Raw genomic sequence first — 19747 nt, 5'->3', positions numbered from 1 at the left:
AATTGCGTATGCTCAACGCATATAAGGCAATGCATAAAATTTGAACTATAGGAAACAATCCTTTAGTCTAATATATTTTGGGGAAAGACACTATTCTAAAATATGCAATACCCTCAATATATCTAGAATGGTTTTAGATTCATTTTAAATGACTTTATCTTGATTCCTAAGGCCATACCACCACTCCTAATCTTTAGCTGCTATGGCATTGGAAGAATTATGAGCATTAATTGTAGTTTGAGAAATAAACTAGCAATGCAAGGCCCATAAGGTTTTATCTTATCTCTTTTTTGATTTTTTTTTTCAATTAGACAAAATACTTATCTCTCAGTACTTTAGAAAATGTATCTGTGCAATGAAGCTGGTGGAATCATTCTTTTTAAAGCACTTAGATCAGATGATGATAGAAAATTGATGCTGAATATTCTGGATGTTTGATTTAAATATGCCTGGAGAATTTAAAATTAATTGCTGACAATATAAAAGGAAGTAGGGTAGGGTGATATGACTGTGAACGTTTTTTCTTGTTATTATTTCATTATAGCACAGCAGCATAGGTGCCATTTTATGAGGAAGTAGAAATGTTAGAATAATAACACAAATAGCAGAAACATACTCTTCCATTTAGATTTCGATCCCTGGCATTACATGCTTTGAAAACTAGAGGTGAGACAAAAATCAACCTGTTGATCTCTTTTGTTTTTTTAACCACATAATCTAGCAACAATAAAACCAAAAGCTAAGTTGCCCCAACTTCGTACTACACACTCGTGTCTGTGCCATGTCTCAACTATATTTAGCAGTAATCTTGAGGCAGAGCAATTGTTATGGCAAGACAAAAAGACAGGAGGAAAAAAATGTAATCTATTTTTATTTTGTTCCCTAGATATTAGAGAAATCATCAGGTAAATTTATATAGAACTTCTTTTGACATTCTAGAAACAGAATCTACTAAGGCCTGAAATTATCTCAGATTTTGTTTTATAGATAAAGTTCATGATTACATAGCTAATTATGATGGTAATAACAATATTCATATTTTTCTATTGTCTATCTACCCTTATACCAACTACTGAAGTTTAAATGACTTGTTCTTTTGGCTCAGCTGCAAGCTGGGATTTCTAACCATAAAGGCCACAAGAAAGAATCCATAAGGAAATCTTTCTTTCATCCTCATCTCATCTCTACCAGCACCAAGCTGGTAGAATGTGGACCAGTTATTATTATTATTACTTGCATGAACAACAGGCTTGAGGTTGCAAAGAAAACTGTCCTCATTAGCTGATAGAAAATAAAGCAACCACTATTTCTAAGATTAAATAAATTCAATAAGATGAGTAAAAATATTTGTCTATTTTTTCAAGTTATTGAGAACTTGAGTTTATATTAAAATTGTCAGGAGCAAACTAAAACTTTCGTTACTCAAGCTTATTTACACTATGTGCATAAGGGTAGAGATGAGAACACAGAGACAAAAGAAGGCTGATGTGGAGTTGGATTTAGAGATAATAAAGCAAAACAGCAATTATTACAATTTAGCTATTAATATTTGGTTTGGTTTTATTTGCTGTTTTGCTACAAGGTACTATTTGGAAAGTTTGTCCTGTATTGGAAAATATTGGCATACATAGCAACATGGAAGAGTGCCTTAAGAGTATCCCCAAATTCCTTGGGAGTACTCTAGACAAAGGACAATAACATTCTGGTAAAAATTACCATATCATTATGAAATTTATCTCTACCATTTCTATCCTCTAATATATCTCCATGGGAGCTCTCTAGACTATTATTTGTGTTAATAATATACTTTTTAAACATTAAATATTCTTTTTATCTTTTAATAGACAGCAAACTGAGTTAGGGCATAATAATATGCTCTGTGTATTATTCAAGATTTTCCAGAGAAACAGTATTAATAGGATATTAATATTGCAGGATATACATGTATATCCTATTAATATTATTATTATTGTTATATATGTCCTATTAATATTATTAATATGAATACAGAAAGAGTTAATAGGAATACAGAAAGACATTCGTTGAGGGATTGACTTACATCATTATGGAGGTTGAGAAGTTCCACCATCTTCCTTCTCCAAACTGTAGGTTGAGGAAAGTCAGTAGTGTTGTTCAAGTCCAAACCTGAAGAGCTGAGAACCAGGGAAGCCAATAGTGTAAGCAACAGTCCAAGTACAAAGGCCCAAGAAACAGGAGGGCTGATACCTGATGCTATGAGAAGATGGGTTCCTCAGCCCAAGCAAAGAGCACATTCACCTTTCCTTTACTGAGGGTTAATTTTATATGTCAACTTAACTGGGCTAAGAAGTGCCCAGATAGCTGGTGAAAAATTATTTATTAGTGTGTCTTTGAGGGTGTTTCCAGAAGAGATGAACATTCTAATGAGTAGACTAGGTAAACAAGATCATCCTCACCAATGTGGGTGGGCATCATCTAATCCCTTGATGGCTCAAATATAACAAAAAGCAGAGAAAACTGTGCTCTTGGTTTAACTGAACTAGATCACTAGCTTGTAGATGGCAAATGGCAAATTTCTCAGCCATCATAATTGTGTAAGTCAATCTAACAGTAATTCTTTTTTATCTATCTATCCATCCATCCATCTATCTATAATCTATCTATATTCTATTGGTTCTGTTTTTTTCGAAGAACCCTAATACAGATTTTGATACTCAGAGTAGTTCTAGGGCAAAAAAAAACTAAGAATAAGTTTTCTGAATTGTTTCTGGGGGTTTCTGGAACTGGCTCTCTAATCTCATTTGGTCTAAAGACAATCAAAAGTCTCTATTTTTAGTAGAAAAAAAGGTACAGTTAGTTCGTGGCATGAACTTTTTTATCGAGTTATGCCATACCTGCATTGAATACTCCTAATCAACCACTTGTAAGAAGCAAAAAGCTAAGTGACATTTATATACTACTTTCAAGTATTTTTTAAAAGCTAAGAAATACAATGGCATTGTTTGGTTACTCTTAATGTTGCTGGACAAAGTGATAAAAGATCGATGAGCTCAGGAATTCAAATTCTCAGTTCAAGCATGGCATAAATGACCTAAGTCACAAGGGTGTCCAATCTCTTGCCTTCTCTGGGCCATTTTGCAAACAGAATTATCTTGGGCCACACACAAAATACACTAATGATTGCTGATGAGATTTTTTAAATCACAGAACAAATCTCATAAAGTTTTAGAAAATTTATAAATTTGTGTTGGGCTGCATTCAAAGTCATCCTGGGCCACATGCAGCCTGCAGTATGTGGGTTAGACAAGCATGACCTAAGAGCTCCCAGGTGTGCCTTGAAAGATATCCTTCCCTCTTGCAGTCTGTCACAGGGTTAAAATTACTGACAGTCAACCACAGGACATCATCTCATGATTGGCTGAATTACAGTGCAAGTTGAACACCCAGACTTGCAGGGTGCCTAATGTTAGAGTGAGGACATTTATTGGAAAACAGTGGGTTCCTGTAAGCTGGTGTATTAGTTTGTTTTTGCACCACTATTAAAGAGTACCTGGGTCTGGGTAATTTATAAAGAAAAGAGATTTAATGGTCTCCTGGTTCTATAGGCTATACAGGAAGCATGGCATTGGCATCTGCTTCTGGTGAGGAGCTCAGAGAGATTACCATCATAGCAGAAGTAAAGCAAGAGAAGGCACATCACATGGCAAGGGCGGGAGCAATGGGGTGATGGTCAGGAGGTCCTGGACTTTTAAACAAACAATTTTGTGTAAACTAACAGTGCGAGAACTCACTTATCACCAAGGGAATGGTGTCAAACCGTTCTTGAGGTATTTACCACCTTGATCCAACCACTTCTCATCAGGCCCCACCTCTAACATTGGTAATTACTTTTCTACATGAATTTTGGAATGGACAAACATCCAAACCATATAGTTGGGAAAGGAATATATGGGAAGACCCTGATGAGGCTGGTGACATTGATTTTGTAAATTGTGATGAGATTTTATTAGAGTGTTTTTTTTCTTTTTTTTTCTTTTTCTTTTTTGCCAATGGAAGTGATATCTCCACCCCGAGAAGAAGCAGACTCTTATTGTCATCAGAAGTGACCTCCCCATCACTAGTTGTAGTAGCCTCCCCACAACACTGATATCTGCCCTTCCATCTCAAGGGAATAACGCTGAATTGCCTGAGAAATGATATTGACCTCTTCTAAAGCAATTGTCATACAAGACAATGTTAATTCTCCTCAAGATTTAGCCCAACTATCCCTCTTTGCTTACAGACCTACAACTACACTTCATTCCTAGTAGGATACTAATGGCAAAGTACAAAGTGTGTCCTATGGGGAGGTGTGCTACACTCCAAAAGAAGTACTTACATTTCCTAAATTAGACAAGGAGAAATCCAGGGAACCTGTATGAAAGTGAATATGAAGGGCACAGGATAATGGTGGGACAAGTTATAAATTTGGATCAGGTGGTATTTATTCATATAAAGCTCACTAGGCAGAGATTCTGCATTCACTGTTATAGCTCTAGAAATTAGGACAATAACAGGTGGTTGTTTGGCTAAAACATAGATCAAAACATGGTCTACCATGAGTGAATTGGAAATGCCTAATATCCTCTGCCTTAACATAAAAGAAAGGAGTTTGAGCCTTAGGGAATTTGGAATTTTAAAGTGGATTTATCATTTAACACCTACTTTCCCACACTGAAAAGGTACAGAAAGAATAACTGTCACCACTACCTTGAGAAATAAATACCTGAGGGGAGCTCTGACATCCTTGAAAAGCTCTATGATTACTCTTCTCCGTAGGCCAGAACTTGTAGTGGGAACCACAGTCACTCAATAGAAAAAAACCTAAATGAGATGAGAATAATTGGATCCTGGGATGGCAAGGACAACATGATGACAACTGCCAACTAAAAAGTGGGTGTAGTTACCATAATGGACATCAGAGTCAAAGAAGCAGTCAGAACAGATTGTGCAGATCTATGGCTTTGGCTAATTAATCATGGTGTTCTTCAAAGAGAAATAGATAGAAAGGCTACTAAATTCTTACTTGATCTGTATAAACAGGAAACTTCTAGGTTATGTGAACAAAATTCTAACTCAAACCATAAAAACAAAGACACAACCCCTCAATTAATTCTCAGAATTTAGTTAGTTTCCAGAACTGGAACCGGAGTCTACTGAATAAAAGGGAGGCCGGGTTCCTTTGAGATGGGGCCCAGTACACTATCAAAAATTTGTACTCTGAATTTTTCTTCCAACTTTCCCCAAAAGGAATTATAGCCTTTTACCAGCGGAACTGTGCATTAGGAAATAAAATATTCAGACCTTTGGAAACTACTGGACACTGACTGAACTGACATGATCCCAGGAGACCCAAAACATCACTGTGGCTTCCAGTTAGAGGAGGGGCTTATGGAGGTCAAATGATCCATGGAGTTTTAACTCTGGTCCATTTCAGAATGGGTCCTGTGAATCTGTGAACCCATCTTGCGATTACTTCCCCAGTTCCATAATGAAAAATTGTAATAGGTATACTTTGCAGCTCTAAGAATTCCCACATAGGTTCCCTTTCCTGTGGAGTGAGGGCTATTAAGGTGAGACAGGCCAAATGGAAGCCATTAGGACTGTCTCTACCTAGCAAAATCATAAATCAAAAGCAATATATAATTACTGAAGGGATTGTACATGAAGGACTTGAAAGATGCAAAAGTGATGATTCCCACCACATCTTCATTCAAGTCTCCTATTTGGCCTGTGTGGAAGAAATAGACCTTGGAGAATAACAGTGGATTGCCATAAGCTTATCTAAGTGGTGATTTCAATTGTAGCTGGTATACCACATGTGATGTCATTGCTTGAACAAATTAACACAATCTTTGGGATCTGAGATGCAGCTATTGATCTGGCAAATGTCTTTTTCTCCATCTCTTTCCTTAGGACGAACCAGAGTTTGCTTTTAGCTGACAAGGCCAGCAACATAATTCCACTGTCATACCTCAGAGCTATATGAACTCTCCAGCCCTGTGTCATAATTTAGTTCACAGGGATCTTTTCTCTTTTTGCCTTCTGCAAGATATTACACTGGTCAATTACATTGATAAGATTATGTTGATTAGGTCTAGTGGCTGAGAAGTAGCAACTATTCCAGATATATTGTGAGGGCATTTGTTTGTCAGAGGGTGGGAAATTAACCCAACTTAAAATTAAAAGTCTTCTACCTCACTGAAAGTTCTAAATTTCTAGGGGTTCAAAGGTATGGGGAATATTGAGACAGTTTTTCTAAAGTGAAGGGGAAGTTGTGGAATCTGTTCCTCTTACAACCAAGAAAGAATCACAAAGCCTAGTAGGTCTATGTGGATTTTGGATGCAAGATATTCCTAATTTGAGTTACTCCAACTCATTGACTAAATAACCTGATAAGCTACTATATTTGAGTGAGGCCCCAAGCAAGAGTTGGTTCACCAACTAGTCCAGGCTACTATCAAGCCTTTCTGCCACTTGTGCCATTTGAACCAGCTGTTCCAATAGTGCTTAAGTCGGCAGTGGCAGATAGGGGTTTGAAGCCTGTGACAGGCTCTCATAGGTGAATGGTGATACGGGTCTTCAGCATTTGGAGCAAGGTCCTGATATCACCTACAGATAACTACTGTTTATTTGACATAGAGCTTTCGTTAGGTAAAAATATCATCTTGTTATTGTCTTTATTTAGAAATTAAGTATAATTTAAAAAGAAGTGTATGGGTGCCAAACTGACAAGGTGTATACCAGTAATGGTTAATGTGTCAACTTAAGTGGGATAAGCAATGCCAAGGTAGCTGATAAAATGTTACTTCTAGATGTGTCTGTGAGGATGTTTTAGAAAGAGGTTAGCTTTTAACTTGGTAGGCTGAGTAAAGAAGATTGTCCTTATCAATGTAGGTGAGCATCATACAATCTATTAAGGGCTCAAATAGAGCAAAAAGGCAGAGGAGGGAAACAGTTCTCTTTCTGTTTGAGCTGGGACATGTATCCTCTCCTGCCTTTGGAATTCAGTTCTCCTGGCTCATGGGCCTTCAAACTCACACTAAGACTTGCACTATTGGCCATCTAGTTCTCAGGTCATCAGACTGGACTGAATGATTCCTGGTTCTGCAGCTTGCAGATTACAGATTATGGGACTTCTCAACTTCTATAATCATGTAAGCTGATTCCTACAGTAAATCTCTGTTTATGTGTCTGTGTGTGTGTGTGTGTGTGCGCGCACCCACATATGTTTTTGGTTATGTAAAAGTGGTATTGCGTCATTAATAGAAACTTTTCTTAAAAAAAGAGGAATCAGAAACATAAGTTTATTTTACTTTAATGGATACTTTTATCTGATCACACATACATTTTATTGGTTCTGACAAAGACTCCTTTTTTAGCCAAACTTTAGTCAGGCTCCTGAACATTTTCCTAAGCCCAACTGTGTTCTTCCTTGTAAAATATAGTTTTAGCAAACAATCCTAGTATGTTAGTTTAGCAAGAACCCCCAACCTCTGATACCTGATCATTTTTACATCTAATCAGTTTTCTCATCCTCTACCATCCCCCAGATGATGTCTGATTATTCTGAACTATCTTCAACAAGAATCTCGTTAGGTTGGCTTAGCCAGAATTCTCATTACCCCTGATGTCTCATTGTAGTAATTTCTCATACAGTGACAGTACACTACTTTTTGGTTATAAATTCCTGCATGCTCATGCTGTATTTTAAGTTGAGCTCAATCTCTCTTCCTGAGTGCAAAATCATATTGCAGTGGTCTATACATTGATTGCCGTGATCCTGAATAGAGTCTTCCTGATGATGCTTTATGAAGTATCATTGAATAATGCTTTTGTTAACAGTCTCTTTCTCTAGAGAATTATGAATAATACATTAACTTTTTTTGTTGTTGTTCTCTTTTGGCTTTAGATAATGCTCATTAGTACCAGTAAGGGTGATCTTCTTGACATACGATCTATCAATTCAAATGCTAATCCATCTTGAAATACCTCACAGACACATCTAGAAATAGTGTTTTACCAGCTATCTGGGCATCACTTAGCCCAGTCAAGTTGACATAAAATTAACCATCACACTATGAAATGTACTTTTGTACCCTCATTATTTGTTTAATTCTTAATACACAGAAGGCACTCAAAGAATGATGGTAAATGAAGAGTACTATTATTTTGACCTTGACATTTTCTATCTAATAAGTGTTTTCACTACATGCCTATAAAACCAAATATTTTAATGCAAATAATATTAACATTGATGAGTTTTCTTTCAGAAATATTTTTGCAGTTAACTTTATTAAACATTTTTAAATTCTTAATTTATTTTCCTTAAAATGTAGATCATTTTACTTTGCTCCTTTAGTTTTTTCTGAGAACAATGGTTTTATTTTCACATTTAAAAAACATTTTGAGCATTAATATTTCTCTTTAGTTATTTACCAATTATACTTTCAACCATTTTTAAGTTTTCTTTCAGGGCCATTATTTTGTGCCATTTTTTCCAAGCTCAACAATGTCAAAAATGTTTTATTATTTTTTCAATAATATCAGTTTTTATAATTGAAAAATACCAATGCCTATTGATGTTTTATAAAGGTTCATTTTATTTGGGATCAGGTAAAAAATGATCCACTACAGTAAAGCAAAGTTATGTTTCCTGTACTTTTTTTTTAAAGTTTGTATTAATAATGTGATATAACTTGTATTTAACTAAAAACATTCTTTATCTCTTTTTCAATGAATGGTACTGCCCATGCATCCAGTTATATAGACAAGAAGCAGCAGGCATCATCCTTCCTACTTTCTTTCAGTTAAAATTCCCATATCTTGTCCATCACTGAATCTTTTAGAATTTACCTCCAAAATACATTGTAGGTAAGCCCACTCGTTAAAGCTGTACTTTGACAACAGGCTACTTTAAGTCTGCTCCTCCAATCCAGTCACTTTATGCTGAACCCCAAATCTTTTTTCTTCTCCTAAATTCAAGTTGATTTTCCCGCAACTTAAAATATTCTGAGATATCATTTGGTATCAATCATAGCTACACATTGTGGAATATGAAAAGAAAAAGCTAAATAAAATGCATTGTTGAGATTCACGTCACATTGCTGTTAAGAATCATTTTCACTTTTTTTCTGATGAATAACATAATTTCGTTTCAAACCTCAATATCAATAATAGTTGTGTGTATTGCTTGTTTGCATGTTGGTCTTTCTAACTATGAGCTCAAACACAAAAACTATTATTTTTAACACCAGGATAAAATACAAGTGATACTATGTATCTATTGTCAGGCATTTCTTTTGTCAGTTACAGCAATATTAAAAAAAAAAAAAAGGTTTTAGTTATTTCCTCTCTGACCACTGACATCTTTCTGTGTGTACTATTATTACCTTAATATTCTTTTGATATTTTCAGAATATGTAGTAATGTCATTTATCCTTGATATTGGTAATTTATATCTTACTCTTTTTCAAGATAAATCTGGCTATAGATTTATTAAACTTATAGATCTTCACAAAAACAACTTTTAGTTTTATTTATTTTTTTCTATTGGTTTTCTGTTTTCAATATCATTGAGGTTAAATTGACATTTGTATTGGTTTAAGTGTAGATGCAGATGAAATTCTAACAAATAATATGAAGAGGTCCTGTGTATAATCTGCTCATTTTTTCCCAATGATAAAAGTTTATAAAACCGTAGTACAATATCAAATCCAGGATACTGACTTTCATACCACCCATTTATCTTATCCAGGTTTCCTTTTTTTTTTTTTTTTTTTTAACGTGTGTGTGTGTGTGTGTGTGTGTGTGTGAGAGAGAGAGAGAGAGAGAGAGAGAGAGAGAGAGAGAGAGAGAGAGATGTGGTGTATGTTTGTGTGTGTGTAAGTATTCAACTCTATACAACCTTATTATATGTATAGGTTCATGCATGCAGCACCATAATCATGATACTGAAGAATTCCAGCGCCATAAGGATTAAGGATTCCTCCTGTTGTCCTTTTATAATCCTCTCTCTCTCTCTCTCTCTCTCTCTCCAAACTTACCCCCTTCCTAACTCCTTAGCACCACTAATCAGTTCCCTTCTAAAACTATCATTTTCAAAATGTTATATGACTGGAATCATTTAAATTGGCTCTTTTTACTCAGTATAATTCTCTTTTTATTCACAAAAGTTGCTGTATTTCAATATTTCATTGCTGAATAGTATTCTATGGTATATACAGTATTTACCAATTTTTTTTTTTTTTTTTTTTTTTTTTTTGAGACGGAGTCTCTGCCCCCCGGGCTGGAGTGCAGTGGCCGGATCTCAGCTCACTGCAAGCTCCGCCTCCCGGGTTCACGCCATTCTCCTGCCTCAGCCTCCCGAGTAGCTGGGACTACAGGCGCCCGCCACCTCACCCGGCTAGTTTTTTGTGTTTTTTAGTAGAGACGGGGTTTCACCGTGTTAGCCAGGATGGTCTCGATCTCCTGACCTCGTGATCCGCCAGTCTCGGCCTCCCAAAGTGCTGGGATTACAGGCTTGAGCCACCGCGCCTGGCCCCAAATTTTGTTTAGCCATTCACCTGTTGAAGAATAGCTGAACTGTTCTGAGTTTGGAGCTATTATGAGGAAAGCTGCTCTGAATAGATTTTTAATGTGAAAATCAGAGTTCATTTATCTGAGATGAATGTCCAAGTGCATTTTATTCCTGATATTGGTGATTGTATCTTCTATGTCTTTTTTTCCTTAAATTTTTGGTCAGACTTGCTAGCATGTTATTGATTTTTTAAAAAAATAACTAACTTTTTGTTTCATTGAATTTCTCTACTATTTTTCCATTTTCAATTTCATTGATTGCTGCTTTTATTATCTACTTCCATATGGCTGTTTTTGAGTTTATTTTTCTGTTCTTTTACTGATTTCTTGATGTAAGAACTTAGATTTTTAGAGTCTAAGATTATATGCGTTTATAATGTAAACATTTAATGCTATAAATTTCTCTCTTGGCACTGCTTTAGCTGCATCCCACATATTTTAATATGCTGTATGTTCATTTTCATTAAGTTCTATGTGCATTTTCAATTTAAGAATTACTCTTAGACATAATTTTTTTAGAAATGACTTTTCTAATTTAGACATTTCAATACATTTTTCTATTGTTTTTCTGTTACTGATGTTTAGTTGCATTCCATATGGTCAGAGAACAGACTCTGTATAGCATTAGTAATTTTGCTTTCGTTGACACTCATATGACTCAGAATACAGACTATTTTGGTGAATATTCCATAGGCCCCTAAAAATGTGTATTTTTCTTTTGTTATGTGAAGTGTTTTATTCATATCAGTTAGGTACTGGTGATTATGGTTTTCAGAACTTGTATGCCCTTAGAAGTGCATTGCTTAGGGTGACTAATGTAGTCTCCGACTCTAATTATGGATTTGTCCAGTTCCTTTTAAGCTCTATCAGTTTTGCTTCAAATATCGAACACTTGTCTTTGCCCGAAAATGTCTTTCTTTCCTGTTCATTCTAAAATGATAGTTTCACCAGACATAGAATTTATAGTTGACAGGATTTTTTTTTTTTTTTTTTGAGATCTTAAAAGACATTTTGCCACTTTCTTCTGGCTTTCATGGTTTACAATGAGAAATGTGCTATCATCAGAATTGGTTTTCCCCCGCAGATGAAGTGTTATTTCTCTCTGGCTGTCTACAAAATGTTTTTTCTTTGTTTTTAAATTTTATAAGATTAAGTTGTTGTTCATTGGGATGGATCTCTGTGTTTATTGGGTTTGAGTTTTGCTCAGGCTCTTGGTTCTGTAGGTTTGTTTTTGTTAAAAATTTGAGAAATTTTCAGTGATTCTTTGAATATTTTTTCAAACAAATTCTCTTTCTTCTTTTATTATGGAACCTATGTAATATAAATTTTGGATTTTTGTTATTACCCCACAGGCCACTGAGGCTATATTCTTTTTTTTTTTTCTTTGTCTTTTTTAGTTACTATTTTCTCTATAAATCAGATTAGGTGAATTCTATTGATTCATTCTCAAGTTCTGAAGTACTGATTCTATCCTATTCAATCTCCAGTTTACTCTGTTACTGTCCAGAGAGTTGTTTCTTATTAAACTTACGTCTTTTATTGCATTTTTCAGTCCTCCTATTTCCATCAAATTGCTGAAATGTTCTATATTTTCATTTGTTTTAAGTGGGTGTATGATTAATTGAGGCATTTATATAATGGCTAGTTTAAAATGCCTGTAACATAATTTCAATATCTGTTTCGTCTTTGTATTCATGTCTACCTTTTTTTTCTTTTTCAAGTTATGATTTTCATAATTCTTGGTATGATGGATGGTTTTCAATTACATTACAGACTATTTGCATATTAAGTTAAAAGACTCTGGGTCCTAATTAAATCTCGTATTTTAACAGATATCCATCCTGTTTATGTTTAGAATTAAAGTCCTAGACTACTTTGTGGGATGTGATTCTAAATAGTTTAAATTTTAGAGATTTTTATGGTATTATTTTTGTCTATTTGACTTACCTCTTGATGCTAGTGTTGCCACTGGTCTCTACTAGTGCTGCCTGAAGAAGCAGAAGTGTTTTTCTAGGCCAAGTTACTGAGTGTCTCTTGATAGCAAAGGGTAGTTGCAGGCCCATGGGGATAAAGAGGATTCTCTAGCTTAATATTTGTTGTGGTGGAAGCACCTTTGCCTATAGAGACCCAAGAACATTTCCTCATGGGTGCTTACTGTTGCAGAATCACCTCATACTGGTACTTCCTACCTACGTTCTAGTCTCTGCTCTAGGAGGAGTGTATTTGGCCTGTAGAGGCAAAGAGATTTCCAGGACCAGACTCTTTGTTGTAGGATCCTTTCCCTGCCTTTGGGTAATGAAGAACACTTCCTGAGTCAGCAGTTACTATGTGGAAGAACTCTCAGGCTCTCCTTGCTACAGCACTGTTTATGAATAGGGGAGAAATAAGCTTACTTGAGCTGCCTTCTGTTGACTGGTTGCTGGTTGGGAAAGATCAGGTCAAGATCCCCTACTTCTACGTGGTGGGAAGATATAAGATTGTGTGGTGCTACATTCTTCTTCCATTCACGGAGTGTCAACTCAGTTCACTTTATTCCTAGTACCTTTCAGAGTTCAACTTTGTTTGCCTCTTTCTTTATTTGCAGTATTTATAATGTTACTCAGTGGAGAGGAGAATTGAGTAATGTATCTATGCTATCATGTCTGATCTGTAAGTTTTGATTTATTGATTTTTACTCTGAAATTTATTATTTCTTTTCTTTGACTTATTTTCAGAATAATCTGATTGTCTGCTTTCTTAAGGCGGAAGCTGAGGTTATTAATACGATACTTTTCTCATCTTCTAATATAGGTACTCAATGCTGCTATGGTTTTAATTGTTGTGTCCCCTTCGAAATTTATGTTGAAATTTAATCCCTAGTGCAATAGTAGTAAGTACTGGGACATTTAGGCCATGACAGTTCTGGTTTTACATGTGCAATCAGTGCATCATTTAAAACAATGCCTGGGGGAGCTATCCAGACCTCCTTTTTTACCCTTCCATACTGTCTACCACATAAGGACACAGTATTCACCTCCTTTCAAAGACATAACAACAAGGAGCCATGTTGGAAATAGAAAGCAGTCCTCTCCAGATATTAAATCAACTGATTCCTTGAGATTTTTCATAGTTCTAGACTTCCCAGTTTTCAGAACTGTGAAAAAATACTGTTGTTTATAAATTACACATTTTATGATATTTTGTTATTGCAGCACAAATGGACAAAGACAATGTTAAAAAGTCTCTCCTATTTGCAGCTTTAGTGTTGTCCCATAAATATTGATATGTGTTTTTGTTTTCATTTATCTCATCTTTACATTGTAAATTCCTTTTTGGTACACCCTTTGGTAAGGATTATTTACAATTGTGTTAGTTTCCAAAGATCTGTGTATTTTATAAATATTGTTGAGTTATTTATTTCTAGTTTAATTACGTGGGTGTCAGATAACATGTTTTGTATGACTTGAATACTTTTCAATTTATTGAGACTTGTTTTACTACTCAAAGTGTTGTCTATCTTGATAAATGTTTTTTGTGCTCTTGAAAATATGGATTCTGATATTATTGAGTAAAGTGTTACATAAATGTCAGTGGGTCTAGTTGGTTGATGATGTTAAAATCTTGATTCTTGTTGATTTTGTTAACCTGTTCTACAAATAATTGAAAGAAGGGTATTAAAATTTTTAACTACACTTGGGGATTTGTCTATTTTCCTTGCAATTCTATTGTTGCTTCAGTCTATTTTGCATCTCTGATATTAGATACACTAAATTTCAGGATTATGTGTCCTTTTGATAAATTAACTACTTTGTCATAGTAAAAGAAGATTCTTATTTTCTGGTAATACCCTTTGCTAGAAATCTACTGTAATCACCTGACATCTGAGTCAGCCAAAAAAGAAAGAAAGAAAAAAGTTACTTTGTCAGATAGACAAGTGTTAGTATCATGTTTCCTTTTAACTAATTTATGTCTTTACATTTAAATTACGGTTCTTGTAAGAAACATAGGGCTTCATTACATATGGTAATCTATGACTTTCAATTGATTCTTTAGACCATCTGTATTTAATGCGATTATTGATAAAAGTAGGTTTAGGTATGTCATCTTGCTATTTATTTTCTTTTGAATTATTTATATTTTGCCTTCATTTTAAAAGAATACACCATTATATATATATAGTTCTAAATTGATATTTCTTAGTTTTTAATACTCAACAAATCGTCTTAATGTCATTCATCATTATTTTTTCTGGTGAGGTCAACTGTGCCTCACTATTTTCATTTACCATATGTAAGATATATTTTCCTTATGAACAATGTTATGAATTTATCTTTATCTTTAGTTTTCACAGTTTGACATGATGTATCTCTATATGTTGTTTTCCATATTTATCCTTTTTGAGGGCTCATGAGCTTCTTCGATTTAGACTGATGTATTTTTTTAATTCTTAGAAAAATTTCAGCAATTTAGTTAATCTTTTGTATAGCTCTTTCTTTTTTATCTCTGGTCACAGGCATTTTAGATTGCTTAACATTTTCTCACTAATACTGGATTCTCTGTATTCTTTTATTTCATTCATCTTTTTTTCTATTTGTTTTGTGTTTCAATTTTAGTACTTGTATTGACTTTTCTAAAAGTCCATTCATTTTTTCCACTGCAAAATTTATTCTACTGTTAAGGCTACAGTAGAATTCTAGTTTTTTACTAATTCTATTTTTAACATACTCTTTTTTTATGTTAAAATACGGAATTATAAAGTAATAGCATTTTTACATCTCTGCTGCAAATCCCTATAACTTGATAAATATTGAACACCAATTCCACTAGATATTTCTATATTTATATAATTGTTATTTTAAAGCTCCTCCCTGATAATGTCACAAGTTAAGCCATTTCTGGATCTACTTTTGTTGTCTCTGTTTTTTCTTTAGAATGGGTTACATATTTCTGTTCCTTTGTATGTCTTATTGATTCAAAGTGCATGCTGGGTATTTTGCATCAAAGAACAATCGAGATTGAGGCAAGCAATGTTCACTTTCAGAAAAAGGTATGCTCCTTCATGTGTCTGGATTTTTATTGTAATATTAGTGGTGACAGGATAGAATATGTTAGTCTATAAAGGGCTGGATTCAATCATTGTTGCATCTTTGTGTGACTTATTTCACCACTGGCTCCACAAAGTTTAAGAACAAGATCAAAATTTTATCTTCTTGGACTATATGCTATAATCACTAGTGTAATTCCAGTGCCATTTTGTGATTTACAGCTAAGTCACCAGCTTTATGAATTATAGTATATCTGTGTATGCTCTACACTGTATCTGATAACTTTCTGGACCACTGGTAGTTCTCATTGCTCCCAGTCATGTCCAGGAATTCTTTACATGTTGAGAGCTTTCTTGGCTCTGGAAAAGCCTTAGAAGGTACATCTCAGGTTTATTGTTCACATGTAACACTTGGGAACATGTTGATTTCTCTCAGGTCTCTTGTTTTGTCACCTCAGTTTCAGTACCAGGTAAGCCAGTAGACCTCTTATGTGCCAGACATCACTCTTTCCTCTCTCAATCTCTGGAATACTGCTTGTAGGACTAAAGGTATATTAACAGAAGATAGTTGGTGGATGGGTAAAAATGAACTACTTGATCAAGGCTCTTCTAACATCTCGTATGTCGTAACCACAAACGCATTTAAGAATTTTTGAAATGGTAATCCCAGCAATTTGGGCAGCTGAGGCGGGAGGATCACTTGAGACCAGGAGTTGGAAACTAGCCAACACAGTGGGACACTCTCTACATATATAAAAAAATTTAATTAACCAGGTGTGATGGAATATGCCTGTAGTCCCAGCCACTGGAGAGGTTGGGAGGTAGAGGGGGCTGAGGTGGGAGGAAGGTTTGAGCCTGGGAGGTTGAGGCTGCAATGAGTCTTGAGTGTACACCACTACACTCCAGCCTGGGTAACAGAGTAAGATGTTGTGGAAAAAGAAAAAAAGAAAGGGAAGGGAAAGGAAAGAAAAGGAAGGAAAAGAAGAAAAGTAAAAAGAAAGAAGAAGAAAGGAAGAAAAGGAAGGAAGGAAGAGAGAGAGAAAGGAAAGAAAGAAAGAAAGAAAGAAAGAAAGAAAGAAAGAAAGAAAGAAAGAAAGAAAGAAAGAAAGAGAAAGAAAGAAAAGAAATAAAGAAAAAGAAAGAAAGAAAGAAAGAAAGAAAGTTGAAATATTAGTTATTTTGTTACTTAACTCTACCTTTGTGTCTGTGGTAGATTATTTCTTCTCCTTTGGGTCTGTGGTAGATTATTTCTTCTCTTGCTGTTCGGCCAGGCACGAAAACAGCCATGAATCTCTTATTTTTTTATGGAGAGTCCATTCTATTCTCGAATTCTATTTGAGAGTCCATTCAGGGAGAGTCCGTTCTAGAGAGAGTCCACTCACGAGTTCATTCTATGGAGAGTCCCTTCTATTCCCAAGTTTACTGAGGAGTCTGTAAACTCAGTTTGCTCAGTTTGCTCGTGGGTTTGCTCAGTGTGCTCATGGGTTCAGGAAAACTATGACTCATTCACTTACTTGTCTTGCTTTGGTTGTAAGGATGAGAGTTGTTATCTCTTTTGACTTTTTTCATCCTGTGTGAAAGAACAAGCCAAAATGCCAGGATACATTTAAATGCATTTAGGGTTCTGAAATTGAAGATTCAAAATCTACTTTTCAGAAGTGAATTTTGAACATATGCTTGATATTCAGGAAGATATAAACAACTATTACTTCGAATTCATGGTGGTATCTTTAAAAAATAACCCAGAACATTTTATTCTCACTATAGGAGCCAAAATGATACGTTTAAAACATGAGTTAGATCACATTACACCTCTGTACAAAATACTCCAGTAGTATCTTACCTCACTTGGAGGAAAAGTTAAAGCCCTTACAATGGCTTAAAACTTTTAAAAATGTGAACTCTGTTTCTCGCCCATTTCTTTAAACTCACTTAAAATCACTCTTCTATAGGTTTGTGCTGCTGAAACCCATATCCTTGATATTCCTCAAATATACTCAAAATGCAGCCCTCCCCCCCCCCCCCCCCCGCCCCACTACAGAGGGCCTTTGCATTTCAGTTTTCTCTACCTGGAATGTTCTTCTCTCAGATAACTGCATATCTCTCACTTTTGTCTCCTTCAGGTTTCTATTCAAAAAAAAGTTTTAAACAAGGTGTCTTGCTTTGTCCACTCTATTTAAAATAGTAATGATCCAACCTTGTACTTTTATCCCTTTTATTTACTTTATTTTTCCCCCAGAGAACTTAGCAGAATTTAAAATACTATCTATGTGACTTGTTTGTGTGATTATTGTCTGTTTCTCCATAACAGAATGCAAGTTCATTTAAGGTAGGATTCCTATTTATTTACTTTTATGTTTTGTTTGTTTGTATGAGACAGAGTCTCGATCTGTCACCCAGACTGGAGTACAGTGGTGCGATCTCAACTCACTACAACCTCCACCTCCTGGGTCCAAGCAATTCTCCTAAGGGAAGATTCTTTTTTTTTTTTGGATAACTGTTCTTTCTACTTTTCAAAAACTTTAACAAAAGGAAGGAAGGAAACAATGCAGCAAAGAAGAAATTAAGAAAAGAAAAACAGAACAAGGCTAGAAAGATGGAATAAACATGAAGAAAGAATAAGGAAGAAAGAAAAAAGAAACAGGAAAACACTGGGATCACAATGACGGAGACAAAAAAATAAATACGATACAAGGCTTAATATCCTTGTACCTAAGTTTTTCAACATAAGAGATGCTATTTGTAAATATATTTAAAACTTTTACAGGTTTATATTTTTTCTTTTTATCCTTTTGTTTAGAAGAGAGTGCAGTCAAGTGAGTACTGTTGTTGATGTTGAGTTTATTTGATCAGTTCTCTGGAAACAGAATCTGAAATGAAGACCTTCACAAAGTACAGAAGACAAATGTAGGAGACATAGTTGTAAGAAATTAGGGAAGAGGCCAGGTGTTGTGGCTCCCGCCTGTAATCCCAGAACTTTGGGAGTCTGAAGATGGCAGATCACGAGGTCAGTAGTTTGAGACCAGCCTGGTCAACATAGTGAAATCCCATCTCTATTAAAAATACAAAAATTATTCTGGTGTGGTGGTATGTGCCTGTAATCCCAGTTACTCAGGAGGCTGAGGCAGAATTACTTGAAACCAGGAGGCAGAGGTTGTGCTGAGCCGAGATAATGCCACAGCACTCCAGCCTTGGTAACAGGGCAAGACTCTGTCTCAAAAAAAGAGAGAAATTACAGAAGAAAACATTGGGCAGAAGCTACTCAACAATGCAGTTACAACTGAGGCATAGTTAATCTCAACAGAAGGCATAGGAGCTGTGATACTTCTTTAATGCACTCTGGGATGAATCTTTGCATTCCTCATCTAGACATTATCCAAGGGCGACCCTGGGAGGAGTAATAACATTGTTTTAAGCAGATCCATTGTTTTAAGCAGATCCCTGAGGATAAGGGCAATTCTAAATGGATGAAGTTATAACTGACCAGCAGTTGATATCTACTTTAACTAGGAGATACGTGTGTCTACCTTCCAGAGGGTATGTGAGTAGAGCAACCCAGTATCTACCACATTGTGTTTTATTTTTTGTACCTTTCTGTAGTCTTATGCTCTGGGACAATAATAATACTCAAATACACAAATCATCTGGAATGCTTATAAAAAAATACATATTTTGGGTACCCACAGAATTATCAGAATGTCCTAATTTTAAGATAAAGAATCTCATTCTTAATCTGCATCCCAAATTATACTGATATCGTGACAAGTGGTTCACATGGAAGGAAGACTCATCTCTATGGTGATCTTGTTGTGTATCCTTTTGTTCTTGTTTTTCCATTTTTGGTTACCTAACTACTTATTTAGAAGCATTTATTTTGATGACTAGTTCGTGTATCAGTAGTAACACATCACCCAATGTTAATTAACAAAAGCATTTCATTATTGGTGTATAAATCATTTTAGAGTCAAACTCATTTTGTTTTCATTCAGAGGTAAAAATGCAGCCTGTTTTATCTTTATAAGTAGAATACATTTAGTAATAGAATATTAGACAAGTTAAATCATGTTATTTTTCTGCCTTAAATGGTAAAACATCAGCCTGACCAATATGCCCTCTTACCCCAGGTCT

This window comes from Macaca fascicularis, chromosome 5 (genome assembly GCF_037993035.2).
Source record: "Macaca fascicularis isolate 582-1 chromosome 5, T2T-MFA8v1.1".
Classification (NCBI taxonomy): Eukaryota; Metazoa; Chordata; class Mammalia; order Primates; family Cercopithecidae; genus Macaca; species Macaca fascicularis.
This window is presented reverse-complemented; position numbering follows the sequence as displayed.